Source organism: Littorina saxatilis, linkage group LG16 (genome assembly GCF_037325665.1).
Source record: "Littorina saxatilis isolate snail1 linkage group LG16, US_GU_Lsax_2.0, whole genome shotgun sequence".
NCBI classification, from domain to species: Eukaryota; Metazoa; Mollusca; class Gastropoda; order Littorinimorpha; family Littorinidae; genus Littorina; species Littorina saxatilis.
In genome coordinates this window covers 6,704,428-6,729,452 of record NC_090260.1, presented here as the reverse complement: position 1 = coordinate 6,729,452, position 25,025 = coordinate 6,704,428, and the positions used below count along the sequence as shown (strand labels likewise).

Below are 25,025 nucleotides of genomic sequence, written 5' to 3'. Positions count from 1 at the left end.
ATACACAGAAGGCTCCTTAGCAGGGGCATTCACATTCCCCCCTCGAAGACATCTTAGTCTTTACAAAAGTCGACATAAAAAATCAACAAAAATCATCGAATACATGCGTGGTTCAAAAACAAAATCCGAAACATTACAGAATCCTTTTGGCATTATCCAAAACGTAGCTGTTCGAAACGCACTCTCATACGTGGTTCAAAATACAAAAAAATCCGAAACGTTACAGAATCCTTTCGGCATTATCCAAAACGTAGCTGTTCGAAACGCACTCTCTATGAGTCTCAATCTAAAAATCACACGTGTTCTTTCAACAAATGTAACATCATATTTCGTCGGTCCGTCACTGTCAACATATCGTGTCAACATTATTCTTACACCTTTACATAACCCGCAACTCAGTATGAAAGACTGTAGTCGCAACCTACAAAATACAAAAGAAAAACATCTTCAGTCGTCTTAATCATAAGCACAGGCATCCGCACGCGGGAAGGACTAAACAAACCGATTCATTAAGCGCTTGCCTCTGTCAAGAGCTTTCGTTCCAAAATGCGGAACCAAAAACATATATATATATACAAAATGGAGAGAAACCACAAAGTCACAAAAAATATTTGCATTAAGACGAAACTTTCTCCCCAAATCAAAACAGCGCCACCTGTCAAAAAAGGCGAACGGATTACGTCAGACCAAAACATGCACAAACGGTCTGTCGAAACAGTAAAGTTCACTGGAAAAGTCATTGGGTGTCCGGGTCTGCCTTCACCAGCACGGTCAGCTTGGAGATGGGGCGCCAGTAGTAGAAAGTGGAATGGCTCGTCTTCGAGGTGACCTTGACAGTCCTCAGCTTGCAGGTTCGCACGAGTCCATCGTCGCTGGGGCGAACCTCCGTCACGAGTCCAAGAGGCCAATCTGCTCTGCATACGGCTTCGTCACGTAGCACGACGACATCTCCGACAGCAACGTTACGTTGGGGAAGAAGCCACTTTCTTCTTCGTTGTGGTCTTCTTCGTTGTGGTCTTCTTCGTACTGGTCTTCTTCGTACTGGTCTTCTGGTACTGGTCTTCTTCGTCGTGGTCTTCTTCGTCGTGGTCTTCTTCGTTGTGGTCTTCTTCGTACTGGTCTTCTTCGTCCTTTCCATGACATGGAGGGCGTCGGAGATTCTGGGTTCGGCGAGTGTCGTGCGATATACGGAAGCGACTGATTCACCTTCGTACTCGCTGAGACAATGTTCTGTTAGAGACACGTGCATCACGTCATGGACAGACTGTTTTGGCGACACTTGTCCCAGTATCGTCCAACCCAACGGTGTGAGAACGGCGTATGGGTCTCCCTTGATGACTCTCTCTGGCATGAATAGCTCTGCATGATCGTAGCCAATCAACAACCCGGGAGTGCAGCCTTCGAGCAACGGGGGAATCTCGCTGGCAATATGACTCAAATGCTTGATGTTACGAGCAGTCTCTGATGTTGGTATGTTCTCAGTGTCATTGGTGAGATGGTCCGTCGTGTAGAGCGTTTTCAGGTTGTGGGAAACATTGGAGTTGAGGGCCTTGACACACAATCCGGTCACTCTCTGACATTCGATATGAGTGTTCTGAGAAGTCATAGTGTTCAGCCTCAATGACGCTGGCTCAGAATGAGTGTTCAGCTTGTCACTCAAAGATTCAGTAACGAAGGAGATGCAAGACATGGTGTCAAGCAGCGCGTATGTCGTATGCTCTACCGTGGGATTCTCTTTCGTCGAAACTCTGACCGGAACAATCATGGTAGCTCTGACTGGTCTGCCTGACTTGTTGGTCGTCGCGAATGCTGATCCAGAGGCAGAAACACGGGCATCTTGACTGAGACAGACAAACCTTGAAGAATCTGGCGGTCCCCGGGCATTCCGTTGCTGATTGGGAATCTTCTTCCTGTAGCTAGGCGCTCCATGCAGCATAGTGAGATGTGGGCCTTGGCACTTGTCGCATATCGCCCTGGTAGTGCAGTCTACACTTCTATGGTCAGTCTTTCTGGCACAGGAGAAGCACAAGGACGTTTCGTACATGAAGTGTTTCCTGTCCTCAACGGGAATCTCATCGAACCTCTGGCATCTGAGTAGAGGATGAGAAGAAGAGCTGGTCGGAAAACGAACGGTACAAAAGGGACAGACTTCGTCGCAGTTCGTATTCAGGACAGTTTTCGCGTGATGCTGACAAAGACTTTTGTCACACTCTTGACATGCAGATGCAGTAGAAAAATCCGTACTGTACGATGTTTTCTTGGGGACTGATGAACTGGCGGTCTGTGAGGTGGAAGAGGCGGCAGATTTGCTGGAGGAGAAAAGGGGCTCGCAAAGGATGTCTGCCTCTGTCTTGATGAAAGCTGACAACTCCTCAAAGGTAGGGTAGCGTTTCTTCTCGTTCTTGGTCTTGTTTACTTTCCGCACCCAGTTTCTCACCAACCAATCTGGAAGCTTGCTCATGAGTGTCTTGTGATAGGCTTGGTCTTCCAGATTCTGTAGCTGGCCTATCACTCGGCTCGCCACAAGGCATTGTCCAAGAAAGTCCGAGAAGGCGCGGAGGGCTTGTCCATCTTTGGGTTTGATTACCGGCCATGCATCTAGTTTCTCTCGGAAGGCTCTGGCAACGACGAAAGAACTGCCGAACCTTTCCTCCAACGTCTGAAGGGCCTGCTGATAGGCCTGGGCATCCCTGATCAGAAAGAGTCCCTTGACCGCATCCTTCGCCGGACCGTCCAAGTACTTCTCCAAGTAGAGGAGCTTTTCCTCTGCAGAAACGCCCTGCCGCTCAATCAAAAGAGTGAATGAGGACCTCCAGAGAGGGTACGTCAAAGGATCTCCTGAAAACGTAGTGGGCTCCTGCGTCGGTAACCTGTTGATCAGGAGAGCCTCAGCTAGAGTACGAGCTAGGGCAGAACCCTCGGAGAGCGCTGGCTGGCCTTGCATCTGAGGAAGGTATGCATCTTGCCCGTAGTAGACGTCTGAAGGGCTCGTGACCGGAGCCTCTTGAAAACCATGCTGTGTGTAGTCAGTGTCAGGAGCAAAGCTTGCAGCGTGGTCATATTGCTGCGTTTGCATGGGAGGATGCATGACAGAAGGCCCATCCGCAAAGCTTGGCACATAGGTCGGAGACTCTCGGGAGGTCATGGCAGGAAAAGGACCAGGGAAAGGCCCGGGAAAAGGTCTCGCTGATGGATTGAGGGATTTGTGAGGGAAACGGGAAGGCGCGTAGATCTGGCGAGGACGATCTTCGTGGCTTGGAATCTCAGCTTTGACAAACTGAGGCCGAAAGGAGGTCGCGAATTGGCCTCCGACTCTTGTCGTCATCGTGGTGGCTGTAGTCATCGTCGTAGTGGTAGGAGCCGTGGCTGTGACCGCTGCTGGAAGTGGGTGAAAAGCTGAGAAAGGTTGGGCACGGGTCCTGGAGATGCCTCGAAGAGTGTCGCGGATATCCTCGGCGGCCGACTGGAGATGCAAAGGGGTGGGCTTCTGAAGTGGCGGGAGTCCAGGCTTGGCTGCCGCAGGCTGATGTTGCCCAGAGACGAGGGTGTTGGCTGCCGGCTGGTGACGCGGGCGGGCGTAGGTGTCGGCTGTCGCAGGCTTATATGTATCTTGTGTGTGCTGTGTGTGCCTATCATACCCTACCGCCACATCTCCTATGCTCTCTGAGTGTGTACCTACATGCAGGGGGTTGTGAGTACCTAGGTACCTATCAATGGGGCTGTCACGAGGTAGTTGGGGCATGAATCTTTCTCTAGCCCTTTGCTGGTCTTCTATGTCAGTTTTAAGGATCTTAAAAACGTCATGCTCTTCTTGCATCTTGCCTTCTCTCTCCACCCTCTCTAGTGCAGCCTTAACTTCTTTTTCTTTTTTCTTCAAAGCTAGCCTTTCATCTTGAGCTTCTCTCTCCAACTCTCTTTCCATCTCTGCCTTCTTCTCAGCAGCCAAAGTTATAGACCTTTCTAACTCTCTTTCCAACTCTGCCTTCTTCTCAGCAGCCAAAGTTATAGACCTTTCCAACTCTCTTTCCAACTCTGCCTTCTTCTCTGCCGCCAAAGCTTTAGACCTAGAAGCCTTCTCCTCTAAAAGCAAAAGAGTCTCTTCTTGTCTAGCCCTTTCATCTGCGACCATTTGCTGGGACCTAAATCTCGCTGCGCTAACCGCCAAAGAAGCATCTAGAGAAACCTCTCTAGCACCTCCAGAAGCGACTGTGGAAGTCAAGTCCGAGCTGGAGGCGTACGGGTCTAACTTGGGAAAGAGACTGCGGTATTGTTCTTTGAGTGTCTCCGTTTGCATGTGCATATCGCTCAAATCCTCTTCTATAGCTACATCACTTTCAGCCACTTGACAAAGCCTCGAGTTCGCTACATTTAGCTCGTTTAAGCGCTCACAGAGGGTTATTTTTTGAGCTTTAAGGACTCTCCTTTGGTCTGGTGTTTCCCTAAAGGCTGTGCACAACTCGCTGATCACATTCTTGTGAGCTCGGCTTATGGCCCAGTACTTGTCTGACAGTTCCCTAACCTCAGCATTAAGTCTAGCCCTAACAAAGGCGGGGCCTCTTTCTTCTCTACTTCGTTGAGCGAGATGCTCTGCACTTGCAGCCTGTTGGGAGGGCTCAGTTCCTAAACCTTCCTGTGTAGGAGAATGTTCAGCTTGAGAGGGAAAGTTATCTGAATTCAAAGTGTCTTGGGTCTGAGTGGGTTCAGCTAGAGACTCTCCCTGAGCGCCATCACGGTCGCCTTCATTCTTACGACTATCAGTGTCCGAAGCAAAATGTTCATCCCTCTCTACCTTCAAAGTGTAAGGGGATAGCTCGGCACTCTCATGAGAAGGTAATTTCTCATCCATACTTTAAGTCAAGTGAAAACGTAGAGGTTAACAAAGACTTGCGAAATATAGAGAAACAAAATTCAAAACGGCACACCTCGGGTCACTCACTAGAGGGGAAGAAAATACGAAGTACGAAGTGTGCAATGCTATGGTCAACAAACCTAAAATAATGCCTAAGTTGCTCTGCTCTGGGCCCGACAAAAATAAATTAAAATATTGTTCGCTAGATACGAAACACAGTTCCTTTAAGACAAAAGGTTCATGATCTCTTCACAAGATTCGTAAGGATAAGAAGTTCAAAAGTCAGTGGCCCTAATCACAGGCCTACAAAAGTTCATAAAGTTCTTTGTCGAAAACAATCCAAAATGTTCCAAAAAATATCAAAGTTTCCACTGTGCTTGCCCTTGAGTAGCTGTAAGATTTTGTGATGGCTTATATAAATTCTGGAGGATGTGATTTTGGTGCTATAAAGAACCGACGCGCTCACAAAACAAAACGAACACTAGAATTGGAAAATTAATTAAAGTTTATTGTGAATATGGTCATACTTGTCGATGTCATAGTAATTCGGAATCAGCTCATAATATCAATATATAAAAGGCTAAACATAAATCTATGGAGAGCTAAGTAACCTATATAGGAGCGTGGCGGAAAAACTAATCTAAGTTTAGAAAGTGAATTAAAGCTAAAATGTGAAGTAGAAAGGACTAGCTTGAGTGAGAGTGCAGAACAGTAGAGTGTGAAGCGTGGAGCATGGAGCGAGAAGCGCGGAGCGGTGAGCGAGAAGCGCGGAGCGGTGAGCGAGAAGCGCGGAGCGGTGAGCGAGAAGCGCGGAGCGGTGGAAACTGATAGAAAGAAAAAACTAAACTTAGAATTCGAAACATCAAACTAAACATCAAAGGTGTCCTAAAAACATAAACATCAAAGATGGACGTCAAAATGGCGGCCGAAACAAGATGGCGGCAAATCAATAAAAAATCACCAAGACAAAAAATGTTAGAAAACCCTACATAGAATAAACGTAGGACACACTAGGCTAACTAAACAAGAAACAACACGCACTGAAAAGAAAGCTGATCAACATTACAGGACGGAGAAATACAAATACGACTCGAGAACATGAACCAAAATCTTACAGAAAGTTAGAAAACAAAAAACTGGCTTAAAGTCAAATCACAATAAACAGAACAGTCTCAGCTCTTACCTTGCATAAATAAAAACGTAAGACAAAGAAACGGAAAGAAGACAAAGAAACGGACAGAAGACACAGAGACGGAAAGAAGTCATAACAAACAAAGATTCGAAACGAAAATTACACGAATTCGGTAAATAAAAGCAACATAGTCAGAAATGGATACTCGCCTTTGACAGCATCAATAATCTAAAACAGACTCAAGGCGAGCAACTGAACCTGAACTACAAAATAACTTAAAACAAAACTGGAGGCTGGCAGAAGAAACTGGGCCCCGGAACAGAGCAAAAAAAATCTATCTATACTAAAACATCTTGTTCCGTGAACGGCTTCCCAGTAAGTGACGACGAATACAGGCTATCCACCACAGAGGTGAACTAAAAATTACTGCGCGTTACTACGGTTTTACTGTTGCAAAGCATGCGTCCCGTGCTCTCCGGGGAAAATCTCCATAGGCTAGCATGATGTCCATCGTGAGCCATACAGGCACATGAAATTAATATCAGAAAAACGCCGGCCACACTCTCGTTTATAAATTAGTTCGTTACAATATTTAACGTCAGTAAAACAAAACAAAGGTCGTACCAGGACGCTCATACTTAATAAAGAAAACTAGAAGATAAAGAGCGAGCTAGACCCGCACGCGAACCTACAGAGGTGGCTGCAAAATGGGAACAAATAGGGACAAAAGTAAAATAAGATAATAAAAGTGAAAGAACAAAAAGGGGAAGCCACCACCACGGAAAGTCGCATGCGAGTCAAGCTAGAAGCATGACTAAAAAACACAAGCAAAACAAAAAGAATCTAGATACACAGAAGGCTCCTTAGCAGGGGCATTCACACAGACTATGTAGTTCTTAGCTAGGTTTTTTTTATGCCACACTCCTCTGTATTTCTCAACAGATTACTGAACAAAATAATGTTGTGAAAGACCGCTTACTAAATAAATAAATGTTGTGAAAGACGACATACTGAATAAACATTTTTTTGTTAAAGTCTGCTTACTGAATAAAATAATGTTGTTGAAGTCTGCTTACTTAATAAAATAATGTTAAAGTCCGCTTACACAATAACATTATTTATAATCTAGTGAAAGACCGCTTGCTGAATAAAATAATGTTGTTAAAGTCTGCTTACTTAAAAAATAATGTTGTGAAAGACGGCTTACTGACTAAAATGTGACCCTCCACCACGGAATGAGTCGCATGTCACCTTTGCATGATTTTCATATTTTTACATTTTCCTAAAGAGTGTTTTAATTTTATGCTCTATCCAGTGGTAAAAACCGTTTTAGAAAAGAGCGAAAATTGTTTGAGTTATAAGCCTGTGACTAAGGTGACCCTCACACTGTTACCAGACACTCCCCGGACTTATATTAAGCCTAGCGCAGAACCGCGCGAGGTGACATGCGACTCATTTCGTGGTTCGTAGTGGAGGGTCACAAATAATGTTGTTTAAGTCCGCTTACTAAATACAATAATGTTGTGAAAAAGAGCTTACTGAATACACAAATTCTGTGAAAAACCACTTGTTGAACAAAATAATGTAGTGAAAGACCGCTTTATGGTTAAATAATCTTATGAAAGACCGCTTGCTGAATGAAATAATTAAGTGAACAACCGCTTGCTTAATAAAAAAATTAATAATGTAGTGCAAGACCGCTTTCTGATGAAAATAATGTTGTGAAAGCTTACTGAATAAAAACAATGCAGTGAAAAACCTCTTGCTGAATAAAATAAGCAAGTGAGAGACCGCTTAATGAATCAAATAATCTATTGAAAGACCACTTACTGAATAAAATAATCTATTGAAAGACTACTTACTGAATAAAATAATCTATTGAAAGACCGCTTACTGAATAAAATAATCTATTGAAAGACCACTTACTGAATAAAATAATCTATTGAAAGACCACTTACTGAATAAAATAATCTATTGAAAGACCGTTTACTGAATAAAATAATCTATTGAAAGACCACTTACTGAATAAAATAATCTATTGAAAGACCGTTTACTGAATAAAATAATCTGTTGAAAGATCGCTTACTGAATAAAATAATCTATTGAAAGACCACTTACTGAATAAAATAATCTATTGAAAGTCCGCTTACTAAATAAAATAATCTATTGAAAGACCGCTTACTAAATAAAATAATCTATTGAAAGACCACTTACTGAATAAAATAATCTATTGAAAGACCGTTTACTGAATAAAATAATCTATTGAAAGACCACTTACTGAATAAAATAATCTATTGAAAGACCGTTTACTGAATAAAATAATCTGTTGAAAGATCGCTTACTGAATAAAATAATCTATTGAAAGACCACTTACTGAATAAAATAATCTATTGAAAGTCCGCTTACTAAATAAAATAATCTATTGAAAGACCGCTTACTAAATAAAATTATTTATTGAAAGACTGCGTACTAAATAAAGAAATCTATTGAAAGACAGCGTACTGAATAAAATAATATATTGAAAGATCGCTTACTAAATGTAATAATGTTGTGAAAGACCGCTAACTGAATAAAAAAATGCAGTAAAAAAAAACGCTTGCTGAACGAAAGAATCTAGTGAAGGACCGCTTACTAAATGGGATAATGTAGTGAAACTGACCACTTACTAAATGGGATAATGTAGTGAAACTGACCGCTTACTAAATGGGATAATGTAGTGAAACTGACCGCTTACTAAATGGGAAAATGTAGTGAAACTGACCGCTTACTAAATTGGATAATGTAGTGAAACTGACCGCTTACTAAATCGGATAATGTAGTGAAACTGACCGCTTACTAAATCGGATAATGTAGTGAAACTGACAGCTTACTAAATCGGATAATGTAGTGAAACTGACCGCTTACTAAATCGGATAATGTAGTGAAACTGACCGCTTACTAAATGGGATAATGTAGTCAAACTGACCGCTTACTAAATCGGATAATGTAGTGAAACTGACCGCTTACTAAATCAGATAATGTAGTGAAACTGACCGCTTACTAAATGGGATAATGTAGTCAAACTGACCGCTTACTAAATCGGATAATGTAGTGAAACTGACCGCTTACTAAATCGGATAATGTAGTGAAACTGACCGCTTACTAAATGGGATAATGTAGTCAAACTGACCGCTTACTAAATCGGATAATGTAGTCAAACTGACCGCTTACTAAATCGGATAATGTAGTGAAACTGACCGCTTACTAAATGGGATAATGTAGTCAAACTGACCGCTTACTAAATGGGATAATGTAGTCAAACTGACCGCTTACTAAATGGGATAATGTAGTCAAACTGACCGCTTACTAAATCGGATAATGTAGTGAAACTGACCGCTTACTAAATGGGATAATGTAGTCAAACTGACCGCTTACTAAATGGGATAATGTAGTCAAACTGGCTGCTTACTAAATGGGATAATGTAGTCAAACTGACCGCTTACTAAATGGGATAATGTAGTCAAACTGACCGCTTACTAAATCGGATAATGTAGTGAAACTGACCGCTTACTAAATGGGATAATGTAGTCAAACTGACCGCTTACTAAATGGGATAATGTAGTCAAACTGACCGCTTACTAAATGGGATAATGTAGTCAAACTGACCGCTTACTAAATGGGATAATGTAGTCAAACTGACCGCTTACTAAATGGGATAATGTAGTGAAACTGACCGCTTACTAAATGGGATAATGTAGTCAAACTGACCGCTTACTAAATGGGATAATGTAGTCAAACTGACCGCTTACTAAATGGGATAATGTAGTCAAACTGACCACTTACTAAATCGGATAATGTAGTGAAACTGACCGCTTACTAAATGGGATAATGTAGTCAAACTGACCGCTTACTAAATGGGATAATGTAGTCAAACTGACCGCTTACTAAATGGGATAATGTAGTCAAACTGGCCGCTTACTAAATGGGATAATGTAGTCAAACTGACCGCTTACTAAATGGGATAATGTAGTCAAACTGACCGCTTACTAAATCGGATAATGTAGTGAAACTGACCGCTTACTAAATGGGATAATGTAGTCAAACTGACCACTTACTAAATGGGATAATGTAGTCAAACTGACCGCTTACTAAATGGGATAATGTAGTCAAACTGACCGCTTACTAAATGGGATAATGTAGTCAAACTGACCGCTTACTAAATGGGATAATGTAGTCAAACTGACCGCTTACTAAATCGGATAATGTAGTCAAACTGACCGCTTACTAAATCGGATAATGTAGTCAAACTGACCGCTTACTGGTTAAATGATGCAGTGCAAGACCGCTTATTGAATGAAATAAAGTTGTGAAAGACCGCTTACTGAATAACATTGTTTTTAATCTAGTGAAAGACCTCTTGCGGAATAAAATAATGCTGTGAAAGATCGCGTGTTGCTTTAAATACTGTTACACAAGGACCATATGCTGACTTAAAACACTTTGTGCAAAGACCTAAACTTGTTCTCTTTTTGTTAACACTTTTGGCAGCGTTTACTCTAAATTTGACGCTTAAAACGGATTTATTTCTTTTCACAACCAAAGCATTTTTTTGTTGGACCTTGGGGAGCATATTGCCTTTTGTCACATATTTATAAAATGCGGCCTTCAGCCTTGGTCGGCATGATATGGGCACGGATTGGCGGAAGATAAGCATGGTTAGGGGGGTAACTGCTTTATCATGAAATTCAACCCCTCCTTAGGGGGGAAACTGCTTAATCATGAAATTGAATCCCTCCAAAAGCTGGCCCATGTTAGCTGGCAACAACGTGTCTGAGCTCCCGCTGCAAACCTTCATTTACCCCTGAGTCAGCATGGTCGGGGTGTGAAACCATTACCATGTGCTTACTTTACGGCACCCATGCTGCTGTTTTGCGGGGCTTTGCTACCAGCCCCAGGCTTCAGTCTTCTGGAGGGAGCAGGATCCAGAACCGGCCACGGGGTAGACAACCCCCCGTGGTTACGCTAGCCACATCCCGTGGTTCGCTTGGGCTCACATTGTGGACCCTGCCTAAGTCAGGTAAAATTCACCAAAATACAACAGAATGCAGTGTCCCCCTTTACCATGCTTTTATCCCCCCCCTCTGCTTCTTTCTCTCTGTAAACTTGTAGGGCTAGTTATTTTTCGGTAACTTACCCAACAACCAAAATCACTTACCCAACAACGGGCCTGAATCCTCGATAGCTCATGGGTAGAGACTGTACACATTGTGGATCTACTTTTTGCGACTCAAAAGTTCAGAACACTCTAATGTACAAAATATATACTGACGTCCAAAAGAAACGCGAAAAATATTATTCATTTTACAAATAATTTTTTTCTGGATTAACAAAAGTTGCGTTATTTTTGGCAGCCAGTATATCAAGACCGATGTCTGAGGAAGGTGTATTGTGAATTTTACCGCATCAGCGCACTTGCAATCCACGTAAAGCCCGAGTTAGCTGAGACATTTTTCTAGTGCAGTTCAGCTGCACGTGCAAGAAAAGCACAAAAGCTGATCAGTGAGTGGTGTTCACTGTCACTAGAGGATAAAAATGGCACAAAGTTACAGGTTTCATTCGACGCTATCACCATGCCAAGACTCACTTCTGCTGAAGGCGAGAGGGCCATTGGACGTCTGGAGGCTCTGGACACGCCGAAAGCCGTGGATGCGACTTTCCAATGTCACATATCCACCATTTATCGTCTCCTGCAGCGGTTTGTGATAACTGGCTCTATTGCTGATGCCGAGCGAATCGGCAGACTCCGAGTGACGACGCCAAGGCAAGATCGGCACATTTTCCGCAGCCATGTTGCACATCCCTTCACAACAGCTGCAGAAACAGCCAGAACTGTTATAGGGACACACCAGGCACCCATTTTTAGGCAAACGGCCAGCCGGCGACTGCGCTTCAGGGGGCTGTGGAACTGCCGTCCAGCCAAGGGACCCGTCATCACCGTGCGCCATAGACAGGCACGCCTGCATTGGGCGCAAGGCCACCTCAATGGGAACAATGTTCGCTGGCAGAACGTGCTTTTCAGCGATGAAAGCCGTGTCTGCATTGACCATGCCGACGGGCGTGTTCGGGTATGGAGAAGAAGTGGTTACCGCTATGCTGACAACTGTGTCGTGGAGAACAACGCCTGGGGTGGGCCAAGCCTCATGTTGTGGGGCGCCATCGGCCACAACCAGGTGCTAGGTCCCGTCATCTTCCAAGGCCTGGGTCCTGGACCCGGCAACGGCGTAACAGCGCAGCGCTATATGGACCAGGTGCTGCACCCTCATGTGCTGCCCTTTTTTCAAGCCCATGGAAACTGGGTTTTCCAGCACGACAACGCGCGCCCCCACACCGCCAGGGCCACTCAGGATCTCCTGCACCGCTCAGGCATCCATATGATGCCTTGGCCAGCGTTATCTCCTTGAGCAATTTTGGGACTTGCTCCAGACAAAGCTCAACAGGGTGGTCCCAAGGCCCACAACTGTCGCTGATCTTGATGGGGCCGTCCGGCAGGCATGGACCAACATTCCCAGGCAAGCCAGCAACACGTTGGTCCGCTCAAGGCACCGCCGATGCCAGGCCGTCATCGATGCTAATGGGGGCCACACACGCTATTGACTGTTCTGTTAAGCGCTAATAACGCATCGTCTCCGCAACCTTACTGTGTTATGGACCATAAGTCAGTGTTCTACTCTACCATGAATTGGACATTAATAATGAAATTTGAATTTTTGTACGTTTTTTTTATTAGGCAATAAATGACACTAGACACTGTTTTTCGCGTTTCTTTTGGACGTCAGTATACATTTCTGGAGCAAACAATACAACCATACCGCATTTAAACCAGCAACTACAGGCTTGAACACATGAATCTCAATATAAAATCCATGAGTTTGGTTGTTTTCTGAATTCAGATCTGCCGTGCACAATCGTTTATCGCTAGAAAGATTCCAAGGGAAAGTAACTCTCATACTTTGTCTAGCGACACGAGTAGTTCCCCTTCCAGATTTCGGCTGCATCTACAAGACTGCAATCCGACGGTCAGTTTTCAACAATATTTCATTTTATAAACAGATCACACGCAATCAATTACAAACATTTAATCAACTTGAAGAACATGCAGCGGTTTCATACACTATTTTGCCCCAGAAAACTAAACTTCATACAGTTTTTAGCGTTGGAACACGGGTGTAAAACTTCGTCTGCTAGTCACATTCGAGGAAAGAACATTTCCTGAGCGATACCAAAACATGAACAGAACACACACTATCTGCCTTTACCGCCACAGCAGAATGACAACATAACTGTGTACTTGATTTTAGTTCAAAACATGGAAACTGACAAGAAGTGTTAACAAAATTGAATGATTTGCACGGAACTATTCAACCGCGCATTAATCGATCGCCTGCGCAGGTAGACTGGTTGGGTGAATATGATTCGATCAAACTTTCGCACAAAAACTCCTCTTTTCTTTGAATAACTGAAGAAAGGAGGGATAAAGAGGTTACATACCTCGTCTCAGTGATTATCAAAAATAATGGTCTCAGTTCGCGGTCATGAAAAAGCTCGCTGAAGCTCGCATTTTTCATGATCCGCTAACTTCGACCATTATTTTTGATAATCACTGAGACTCGGCATGTAACCTCTACATCTCCCGCCCATCTGTACCAAGAGACAAGAAATGAACAAATACTAGCCTAAGAAAGATATTGCTACATATGGACACCTAAACATAGCCTACCGTGCCTTCATAAGGATCACCCCTAACATGACTAACTAATATAACACACAGGTAATATCCGCCAGCAACTGATAAAAACATGTAAAACACTATTTACCAACCAAGTTAACGAGCCAAGTATGTCCTTCAAAATCAATGACCAAATTAACAAAGTTACGATCGCATAGGCTACACTTCGTGAGCCAAAAATGGGGAAGGAGGGTGGGTTTTTCCTTTCAGCTTCTGTATGTGCGTCCCTTCCAAAAGTAGGACACAGGTATGGAACAAACTGAATAGGGTCAAGCAAACCGTTTGAGAATTAAGCGCTTGCTTAAGCTTTCCTCAAACGGACCATTTGCAGTGGTTGTCTTGCTTGTCATAAAATCATTTATGGCTAAAGCCGAAATGTGTTTATGACAATACCAACAACCATGCAACACAAATATCCCCCCTCATACTAAGGGGGGATAATCAATAAAAACACAAGGCTTATGATCAGTCAAGTTCATTTTTACTAGACTGATAAAAAGATATATAGGTAAAGGTTTGGCATGATATGGGCACGGATTGGCGGAAGATAAGCATGGTTAGGGGGGTAACTGCTTTATCATGAAATTCAACCCCTCCTTAGGGGGGAAACTGCTTAATCATGAAATTGAATCCCTCCAAAAGCTGGCCCATGTTAGCTGGCAACAACGTGTCTGAGCTCCCGCTGCAAACCTTCATTTACCCCTGAGTCAGCATGGTCGGGGTGTGAAACCATTACCATGTGCTTACTTTACGGCACCCATGCTGCTGTTTTGCGGGGCTTTGCTACCAGCCCCAGGCTTCAGTCTTCTGGAGGGAGCAGGATCCAGAACCGGCCACGGGGTAGACAACCCCCCGTGGTTACGCTAGCCACATCCCGTGGTTCGCTTGGGCTCACATTGTGGACCCTGCCTAAGTCAGGTAAAATTCACCAAAATACAACAGAATGCAGTGTCCCCCTTTACCATGCTTATCTCCCGCCACATACAGCTATGCAATAGATGTTCCGCCAATCCTTATTCTAGGGGCGTTTTAGTTTAAAATAATTTTAGCAATTTAATCTCCGAAGTTTGATTTAAAGAGTTCGTTTCCCCTTTGGTTGTGGTGGACGCAATCCGGGAGGAGGCAGAGTCAATCCTCCAGATGTTAAGATGGTAGACACTTCTGCCATTCTCGTTTTGAATTCGGCACTTTGCCCTTTGATTCAGCCTTATGGCGATGTCGTTGGCACCCAAGTGCAGGACCAGGTTGCTCGGTGGTGTTCCTCTGAGCGGCTTGGCAAGGACCTGGGAAAACCCTAGCCTGGCTACTCCGCGAGCCGCAACGGCAGGAGTAGGTCCTGTCGCGTCCTGTCCCGGTGCTGCAGCACCCTGACGACAAGATTGGACCTCGTGATCATGATTCCTGGAACTCACATGCGAGAATGGATTTAAAACATCTTTTAACACGCCTGAAATATGCACTTAACTACCTCGCTACTGCTGAATGTGTATACTGTCCGCCTTGGGGGTGAAAACCATCCCATGGCGAGGCACACACCCAGCCATCAAGACAACTCTCTAGCATTATAGCCGGATTAAGATTGATGTTTTATTCAGCCAAATTTAGATTAATTTTGCAGCCTGCAAAACCACAAACAAGTTGCGGCTGTGTGCAGCACTACCTGCTCAGCCCTCCTGCCATGTTGTAATCCAATCTGCCAAAAACATGAGACTGAAACATAATTGTGCAAGGTGACAGCTCTACCTGTTCAGCCCTGCTACCGCTGTAAACCAATCTGCAAAAACACATGAGACTGCATATAATTGTGCCAACGGGACAGCACTTTCTGTTCGGCCCTGCTACCATGTTGTAAACCTATCTGCAAATCAATCAGACATGAGACTGACACATAATTATGCCAATGCGACAGCAGCATCTGTTCAGCCCTGCTACGATGATGTAAACCAATCTGAAAAACAAGAAAAAAAAACCCTGGGACTGACACCTAATTGTATCAATGTGGCAGCACTTTCTGTTCGGCCCTGCTGCCATGTTGTAAACCAATCTGCAAAACAATCCGACATGGGACTGACACCTAATTGTGCCAATGTGGCAGCACTTTCTGTTCGGTCCTGCTGCCATGTTGTAAACCAATCTGCAAAACAATCCGACATGGGACTGACACCTAATTGTGCCAATGTGGCAGCACTTTCTGTTCGGCCCTGCTGCCATGTTGTAAACCAATCTGCAAAACAATCCGACATGGGACTGACACCTAATTGTGCCAATGTGGCAGCACTTTCTGTTCGGCCCTGCTGCCATGTTGTAAACCAATCTGCAAAACAATCAGACATGGGACTGACACCTAATTGTACCAATGTTACAGCACTTTCTGTTCAGCCCTGCTGCCATGTTGTAAACCAATCTGCAAAACAATCAGACATGGGACTGACACCTAATTGTGCCAATGTGGCAGCACTTTCTGTTCAGCCCTGCTTCCCTGTGATAAACCAATCTGCAAAACAATCGGCTTGAGACGTGACAAGACTACTATTACTGCCTATTAGTTCGCATTACATACTGCGGCGTTGCTAACCTATCTTGCGTAGTTTTACATACCATGAAAAATGCAGCAGTCAATCTAAATATATTAAAGAATCATACCCCTATTTGCAATATTAAAGAATCATACCAACGGAGTTGTAAACCAATCCGCAACACTATTAACACGACATAGATAAACAACGGAGGTGTAAACCAATCCGCAACACTATTCACACAACATAAATAAACAACGGAGGTGTACCAATCCGCAACACTATTAACACGACATAAATAAACAAACGGAGGTGTAAACCAATCCGCAACACTATTAACACGACATAAATAAACAACGGAGGTGTAAACCAATCCGCAACACTATTAACACGACATGAATAAACAACGGAGGTGTAAACCAATCCGCAACACTATTAACACGACATAAATAAACAACGGAGGTGTAAACCAATCCGCAACACGCAATAACCACCGGTTACAGAATCATACCCCCTTTTTCAGAGGTGTAAGCCAATCCGCAACACTATTTACACGACTTGAGGTGTAAACGAATCCGCATAACTAAATTTAATAACTGCAATAACCACCGGTTACAGAAACATACCCCTATTTGCAGAGGTGTAAACCAATCCGCAACACTATTTGCAGAGGTGTAAACAAATCCGCAACACTATTTTCATGACATAAATAATCTACGGAGGTGTAAACCAATCCGCAACACTATTTGCATGACATAAATAAACGCTTTGCTCCGAACAGAATATCCTGCCTTTGGCAAATAAAATGCAGCAATCCATCTAAAAAACAATACAGAAGCATGCCCCTATTTGCTGGGGTGTAAACCAGTCCGCAATACATTTTGCTAACCTGTTTTCACTTCTCCCGATACTGTACCCAAAATTCTGCGGCTAAAACCGTACCTAAGATGGTTTGCATTTACTTGTTTGGGGTAATGCCAATTTTGAAATAAATTTACTGGGCAGATGAGCCGGTTGGCTAAGCCAGCAATGCCTGGCTTGGCGGGGAGTCAACCGCCTCTCAGTGACTTCTGCCTTATAAGGTCATAGATTGGCGGGAGACAAGCATCTTTCTATTCTTAGGGGTACATGTACTACTTTACATGAAAATTGACCCGCCAAAAGCCTGCCCCAGGTTAGCTGGCAACATCCAGTCCTAGCTTAACTGGGAACCATATTTCTCCTCAGTCAGCTTGGTAGGGGTGAGAATACATTCCCATGCCTTTGCTTTGGCACCCATGCTGCTGGTTTGTTTTGATTTGCTACCAGCCCCAGGCTGCAGCTTCTGGGGGGTCCACGTGTTACACGACACTTGAGATTGCCACAAGTTCTCAAACGTCGTATAGTTGTGTTCTTTTATTCTACGTCGCCCGTCTTCGCAGCAGCAGAAAACAACTCGTCAAATTGAGTTCGAGGATTTATTTAGCATTCCATACATACAACTGCACATCGTAGCAGAACTCAAATAGAAGCCTTTTTTACATACAAATCGCGCTGGCATATATAGTAAATACTCAATCTCGAGAATATTCCAGACCGAACATGATACAACTACATTATACGAGCCGTGCATGGACTAAACTAGCGACATTCTCTATGACGTACATCAAAAGCGCCGACGCACTTAATCCGAACGAACGCCACGAACTCACGACTAAAACAGCATGGTAAACAACTTGTTTTGACAGGACTAGAAAGTTCACCTGCATTCTCGTCCAAGCATAAATATTGTGTTTACAAAATATAATATCGGTACTTTCCCACAAAGTACAAATAAGTCAACTACATGCAACACACAAAACTGAACCAAAGCTCAGCAACGGTAGCGTTTCCTAACATTACCCCCAACACCAGAAGAAATTTACCTAATTTCTTTCAATCATTGAAACGCTACCTGTACACATATTATGTATACATAACAGATTAAAATCCAGGTATGCACATTGGTCTGTTGGAGAATGAATACAGTTTTACTCACATACTCGGCTGAGAAAATCCGCTCCAACATTGTCTGAACCCTTAATCGATTCCACTCGCATATCAACCCACCTCATGATACAATTATTTACAAACTTTGCAGAGTTCAGGTAGGTGAGGGGTTTGTGAGCAGTCTGAAACACGAATTTCACCCCTTGGAGGTAGAGTTCAAATTTCTTGATTCCCCATACGATGGCTAAACACTCTTTCTCCATGGTCGAGTAGTTCTTCTCGGCTCCTGACAGCATCTTGCTGGCATAGCTGACCGGAAACGGTTTACCTCCATGCTCTTGCATCAGCATGGCGCCGATCCCTTCGTCCGATGCGTCTGTACGCAAGATGAACTCTTTGGCAGTATCAGGAAGGCGTAGCACTGGGTCTCGTGACATCAGGTCGCGTACGGTCTGGTATGCCTTCTCCTGAGCTGGTTCCCAGAGTATTTGGTTGGGGCATCCTTTTCGGGTCATGTCCGACAGAGGCGCCGTTTGGAATAAACTCTCTGTAGTACCCAGCCAATCCAAGGAAGGATCGCACCTGCTTCTTGGTTTCAGGACGTGGCGCATTGAGGATCTTGGTGACGTTTTCCAACAAAAGCCCCTTTTGACCTTCCTTCAGTGAATAACCTATGAAGTCAACGTTGTCGGTTCCCAAAATGCACTTGCTGGGTCTCACGGTCAGATTAGCTTTTGTCAGGCGGGAAAACAGTTCCCTCAAAGTCTCCAGATGCTCCGCAAAGGTCTCCGTGTGGACTAGCAGATCATCCCAGTAGTACACAACATTCTTCATTCCTTTGAGCATTTTTCGCATTCCCCTCTTCAGGGTAGCACCACTGTTCACCATGCCAAAAGGCATCCGCAGGCACTCATACGTTCCGTCTGGAGTTGCAAAGGCGGTCTTTGGTATGTCCTCTTCGCGCACAGGAATTTGCCAATATCCCTTGCTGAGATCGATCTTTGAGAAGATCTTACTGCCGGTTAACTGTCGGAATAGATCAGTTGCCGTCGGCATTGGTTCAGGGTCAAACACGGTGATCTTATTGACTTTCCTGAAGTCCATGCATACCCTGTTTGTGCCGTCTTTCTTCTTGACCACAACAACGGGTGATGAGAAAGGGGATGATGACTCACGGATGACCCCCATCTTCAACATGTTGTCGATGTCCTTCTTCAAGGATTCCCGAGCCTGAAACGGGATAGGGTATGGTTTTGAGCGAACAGGAACGTCAGATGTGAGGTGGACTTCATGTTCGACCAAGGACGTAGAGCCTGGAACATCACAGAACCTATGGGTGAAGTCGCCCATAAAATCATGCAGCTCCTTCTGCTGGTCTTCTGTCAGGTCAGGTCCTAGCTTGACGTCATCCACTCCCTCTTTCTTGTGGAGGTCTCCCAACTCCAGTAGTTCCTCACCGTCGAACTCGTCTAGTTCGGCTGGTTCTTCCACACTTGCTGCGACCTGTACTGCTTCCGGAGGTCTCTCCACATACAGTTTCAGGAGGTTAGCGTGGTAGATCTTGGACTTCTTGCCGACATTCACCTTGTAGTCGTTGATCCCTACCACGGCCTCAACCTCGTATGGGCCTTTCCACTGCATCAGTAGTTTGTTGTGATCAGTGGGAAGCAGTATCAGCACTTTGTTACCTGGTGTAAACTTCCTGTTTACGGCTTTGCGGTCGTAGTAGTGCTTTCCACTATCCTGAGACTTTCTCAAGTTTTCTCTCGCAATCTCGAGAGTCTCCTCCAGTTTCTCTCGCAACTCAAACACGTACTGGTAACTGTTCTTCACTTCAGGTGTGTCCACATCTTTCATCCACAATTCCTTTAGTATTTGCATCGGGCCTCTCACGGTCCGCCCGTACATCAGCTCGAACGGGGAGAATCCAGTGGACTCTTGTGGCACCTCCCTGTATGCAAACCACAAGGCATTGATGTAGCGATGCCACTGCCTTGGCTGCTCACTGCATAGTTTCTTCAGCGTGGACTTCAGCGTCGCATTGAATTTTTCGACCAGCCCATTGCACATCGGGTGATAAGCTGTCGTAGTCAAGTGACGAATGCTCAGCAGCCTGTTGACCTCTTCCATGCATTCAGAGACAAACTGTGTCCCCAGGTCTGTGAGGATCTCTTCAGGAACCCCAATTCTGCTGAAAATGTCCACAAGTGCCTCAGCAACAGTCTCGGTGTCAATTTTCTTCAGAGGCACGGCTTCTGGGTACCTGGTTGCATAGTCTACCAGGGTCAGTACCCAACGATGACCCTCTTCACTTGGCGGTTTGATCTCGCCGATGAGGTCAATGGCCACCCTCTTGAAAGGTCGGTCGATCAAAGGCATCTTCTGCAACGGCACTTTCGGGACCCATCCTCGAGGTATGGTTTTCTGGCAAATATCGCACGATCGGCAGATTCGAGTCACATCTGCATGCAGTCCTGGCCAGTAAAACGCAGCTTGGATTCTGTCCGATGTCTTCTTGACACCCAGGTGAGTCGTGGGCCACCTCCATCACCTGGCGCCTAAGTGGTTGAGACACCATAACTTGACGTAATGGCTTCCCACCGTTGACTCTCGCGTGCTGGAACACTCTGTACAGGATCTTGGCCTTCACCTCAAAGTGCACAGTGCCTTCGCCCTTAGTCATCTCCTTGACAGGACGACTCCTGTACTTTGTCAAGGTCAAATCAGCTTCCTGTAGCTGAATCAGCCGATCCCTGTCCACGACAGCAGTTGCAGAACTGTTGGTGACCCTGAGTGGCGTAGTTGTTTTGTCCTTCTTCGCCTGGGCTCTGGTCGTCACAGCGCTTACAACCTGCGGCTGGTCGCGGCAATGCACAGCAGCCCTGTCATCTCGTAACAGTTCGCTGATATCTTCACTCGCGAATGGCAGTGGGTCTTCCTCCTCAGCAGCAGGCTGAGCTGAGCCCATTCTCCATTCGAAATCAGGGTCATCAGGACGTCTCGCACCCCCAATGTTCCCAATTAATAGATCGGACAAGGGCTTCTTCAGGCAGACGGCCTCAACTTCTACGGTGAAGTATGGAGTATTGATCTGGATCTTTGCCACTGGTGCCTTCACGCATTTGCTGTCAGCCATGAGCGTCCTCTTGAAGTCACCAGTGAACTTCTCTGTTGGCACCAGATCCTCTTTGACGATGACCCCATTGCAGCCCGAATCTCTGAGAACAGTCACTTCCTGCTTCTCAACAAATCCCTTCGACATCCCTGGCCATCAGATATACATTCTTCCACGTCCGATGGTGTATCCACTTGCTCGGCAGCCCTTGGGAGTATGACGCTGCTCGCACATACTTGTTGGTTCGAGCCACTCGTTTGCCTCTTGTTGTCGTAATATCTCCGTCGATGTTCTTGCGCTTTGTCATTGACATGTCCGTTATTTTTCTTTTGGGGACAGTTGGCGACTCGGTGGCCCTTGGCATTGCAAAGGAAACACGTTATGTTCTGCCCTTCATTGGATGATGGTGCGGACTCAGTTTGTCCCTTGGCAGGTTGGTTTGCCTGGTTTCCGCTCTTCTGGAAAGGTTTCGTTGACTTTGACGTCCCCAGGGTCCTTCCATGAGCAATGAGATAACGCTCAGCAGCATCAGTAATGTCCTTCAAACCCCGCAGTTTTTGCTCTTCCAAGCGGGTCGTCAGGTCCTTCGGGCAGGCATTAAGGAACTGCTCCTTCACGATCAAGTCCCGCAGACTCTCGTATGACTGCTCTTCACCTGATAACTCCACCCACTTCTGCAGGTATGATGACAGGCGCTCCACAAACTGGCTCGGTGTCTCTCCAGACAATGGCTGGCATTCGCGGAAGCGTTGACGGTAGCCCCTTTCAGTGAAGTTGTAGCAACGCAACAGAGCTTCCTTCAGTACATCATAGTCTCTGGCGTCATCGTTTGAGAGTCTAGTATAGACCTCAAGTGCTGCCCCAGTCAAATGTGCGCTGAGTTGAATCGCCCAGTCGTCGCGCTGCCATCTAGCACTCTCAGCGAACCTCTCGAATCTTGCAAGGTAGCAGTCGATTTGGTCCTTCCCGTCAGCGAATGCTGGAAGTTTCGGTGCCCTGTGTAACATTTGCTGCTGGTTATCTCTTTGGCGTGGTGCCTCGTGCTCATTTTGAACACGCACCATTTCTGTCTGAAGCTCTAAGCGCTTCGTCTCCATTTCTATCTGGAGCTCTAAGCGTTTCAGCTCAATTTGCCTTTCTCTTTCTTCACGCTGCGCTTGTCTTTCTTCACGCTGCGCTTGTCTTTCTTCACGCTCACGCTGCGCTTGTCTTTCTTCACTCTGCGCTTGTCTTTCTTCACGCTCACGCTGCGCTTGTCTTTCTTCACGCTGCGCCAGGAGTCGTGTCTGGGACTCGACGAACTCCGTCAACTGCTTGCCTTTTAGTCCCAGTTCAATTCCTTTTCCCCAGAACTCAGCCATTCTGGTCTTTACCGGTGCGTTCGTCTGTATTCTTTCACAGCCCCAAACGTAGACGAATGTAGTCTTGTAAAAGAACACAGTCTCTACTGCACCTCCGATGCTTCTCTCGTCGCTGTTCACCTTCGTAGACGCAGGCTGCCACCCTCCTCGTCTAACGTGACGGCGCACTCTGCTCACGATACGTACACGACGTACCCCAGTCGTATTTCGTAGTATTAATGCACTAGCTCCGCGACGAAGTCCGTCTCGTCCAAACGGCAGCTAACCTCTGTAATCCCGATACACTCCGGCGTCGCTCACCGTACCGAGCTGCGGCGATTACCAAACTCTTCACCAGTCACACCGAATCCACGGTTCCGTAGTCTCAATACTGATCCCTCAGGATACACCCGATTGATGGCTACCTCCTGTGACTGTCTTGACACTGGTCCTTGTTGCTGGAAAACCCTTGGCGTTAAACGTAGATCCTTGGCTTGGCCCCCAATTGTTACACGACACTTGAGATTGCCACAAGTTCTCAAACGTCGTATAGTTGTGTTCTTTTATTCTACGTCGCCCGTCTTCGCAGCAGCAGAAAACAACTCGTCAAATTGAGTTCGAGGATTTATTTAGCATTCCATACATACAACTGCACATCGTAGCAGAACTCAAATAGAAGCCTTTTTTACATACAAATCGCGCTGGCATATATAGTAAATACTCAATCTCGAGAATATTCCAGACCGAACATGATACAACTACATTATACGAGCCGTGCATGGACTAAACTAGCGACATTCTCTATGACGTACATCAAAAGCGCCGACGCACTTAATCCGAACGAACGCCACGAACTCACGACTAAAACAGCATGGTAAACAACTTGTTTTGACAGGACTAGAAAGTTCACCTGCATTCTCGTCCAAGCATAAATATTGTGTTTACAAAATATAATATCGGTACTTTCCCACAAAGTACAAATAAGTCAACTACATGTAACACACAAAACTGAACCAAAGCTCAGCAACGGTAGCGTTTCCTAACACCACGCCACTAGCAGCTATACAATAGGTGTCCCGCGAGTGGTTTTAATATCTAAAGCGAGACCCAGCTGGCTCTTAGAACCCTTACTTCTGATTCCTGCCTAGCCCGATCGGCCACCTCTTCCACCCTTACCTGCTAAACAAACCATTAATACCGTGCCCCTGCTAGGGTTCCTGCCCGGTGGTGTCCGGTGGCCCTTCAAACCAGGCTCCTTGGCTGTCGCTGCTGGGAACGGGAGCTGACAGGCTGCCGTCGTTGTCTGGCACAGACCTTTGCTCCCAGCCTTACTGGGCGCTTTCCTTAGTTTCTCCACGCCCGGACGTCCTTGCACTGTACAAACTATCAGTAGCACAATTACTGACTTACTTTATTACATCTGGCCTGACATGTTTGTGCCAGATTCCCCCTCCCAATGCGAAGGTTCGAACTTTACCAGTTTACCAAAATTAATAAATAATCCTTGTCGCCCGATAAGATAAACAGGAAGTGTTTCCAAGAGAGGTCAGTCATCATTGCTTCGTACTTTCTGACTGCAGTTGCTTCCCTTAGACCAGTGCACTACAGTTTCGAGGCAGTACCCCTCCGCCGCTTACGTAACTACGACTCGTGACTCACGCGGGTTAGCCCCCAGCTAACTTACAAGTACAAGCATATCAATTTACTGCCTTTGGCTTTGAGCCGTAGCCCTAATTTCGACAATGCGATTAACACGGAGGAATGAGGTTGCACTTCGGCCACTGCCCCCACTCCGATCGTCCTGTATAATTTATAGAACTTTAGGAGTTTAAAGATTTCGTCTTCTCTTGCGGTAGGAAATATAGTGCCAGCCACTGAGTCAGCACCACCAAGAACAAAGAAACTCTCTCTCGCAAGCATAGACCTATATAGGTCAAAGTCGATCATGCACACGTACATCAATTCACCATTTTTTCACATGATAAACACACGATCACATCAAAGAGAAAAGGTATAAAAACTTGACCCGTCAACTTATAGCCTGAAGTTGTTTGGTCTTTTTCCTTTCGGCTTCTGTATGTGCGTCCCTTCCAAAAGTAGGACACAGGTATGGAACAAACTGAATAGGGTCAAGCAAACCGTTTGAGAATCAAGCGCTTGAGTACTGCTTTCCTTAAACGGACCATTTGCAGTGGTTGTCTTGCTTGTCATAAAATCATTTATGGCTAAAGCCGAAATGTGTTTATTTCTTTTCACAACCAAAGCATTTTTTTGTTGGACCTCGGGGAGCATATTGCCTTTTGTCACATATTTATCAAATGCGGCCTTCAGCCTTGGTCG

The 25,025-nt window shown here is 45.2% G+C and overlaps 1 long non-coding RNA gene across 1 annotated transcript; it reads right to left on the bottom strand.

Moving 5' to 3' along the window:
- Window positions 1-14,126: 14,126 nt before the first annotated feature.
- Window positions 14,127-24,366, bottom strand: LOC138950277 (uncharacterized). The gene is made up of 2 exons (XR_011450585.1): window positions 23,862-24,366; window positions 14,127-15,520 (listed from the first exon to the last, which is right to left on the bottom strand). It is a non-coding gene; the product is annotated as an uncharacterized lncRNA (long non-coding RNA).
- Window positions 24,367-25,025: the final 659 nt, after the last annotated feature.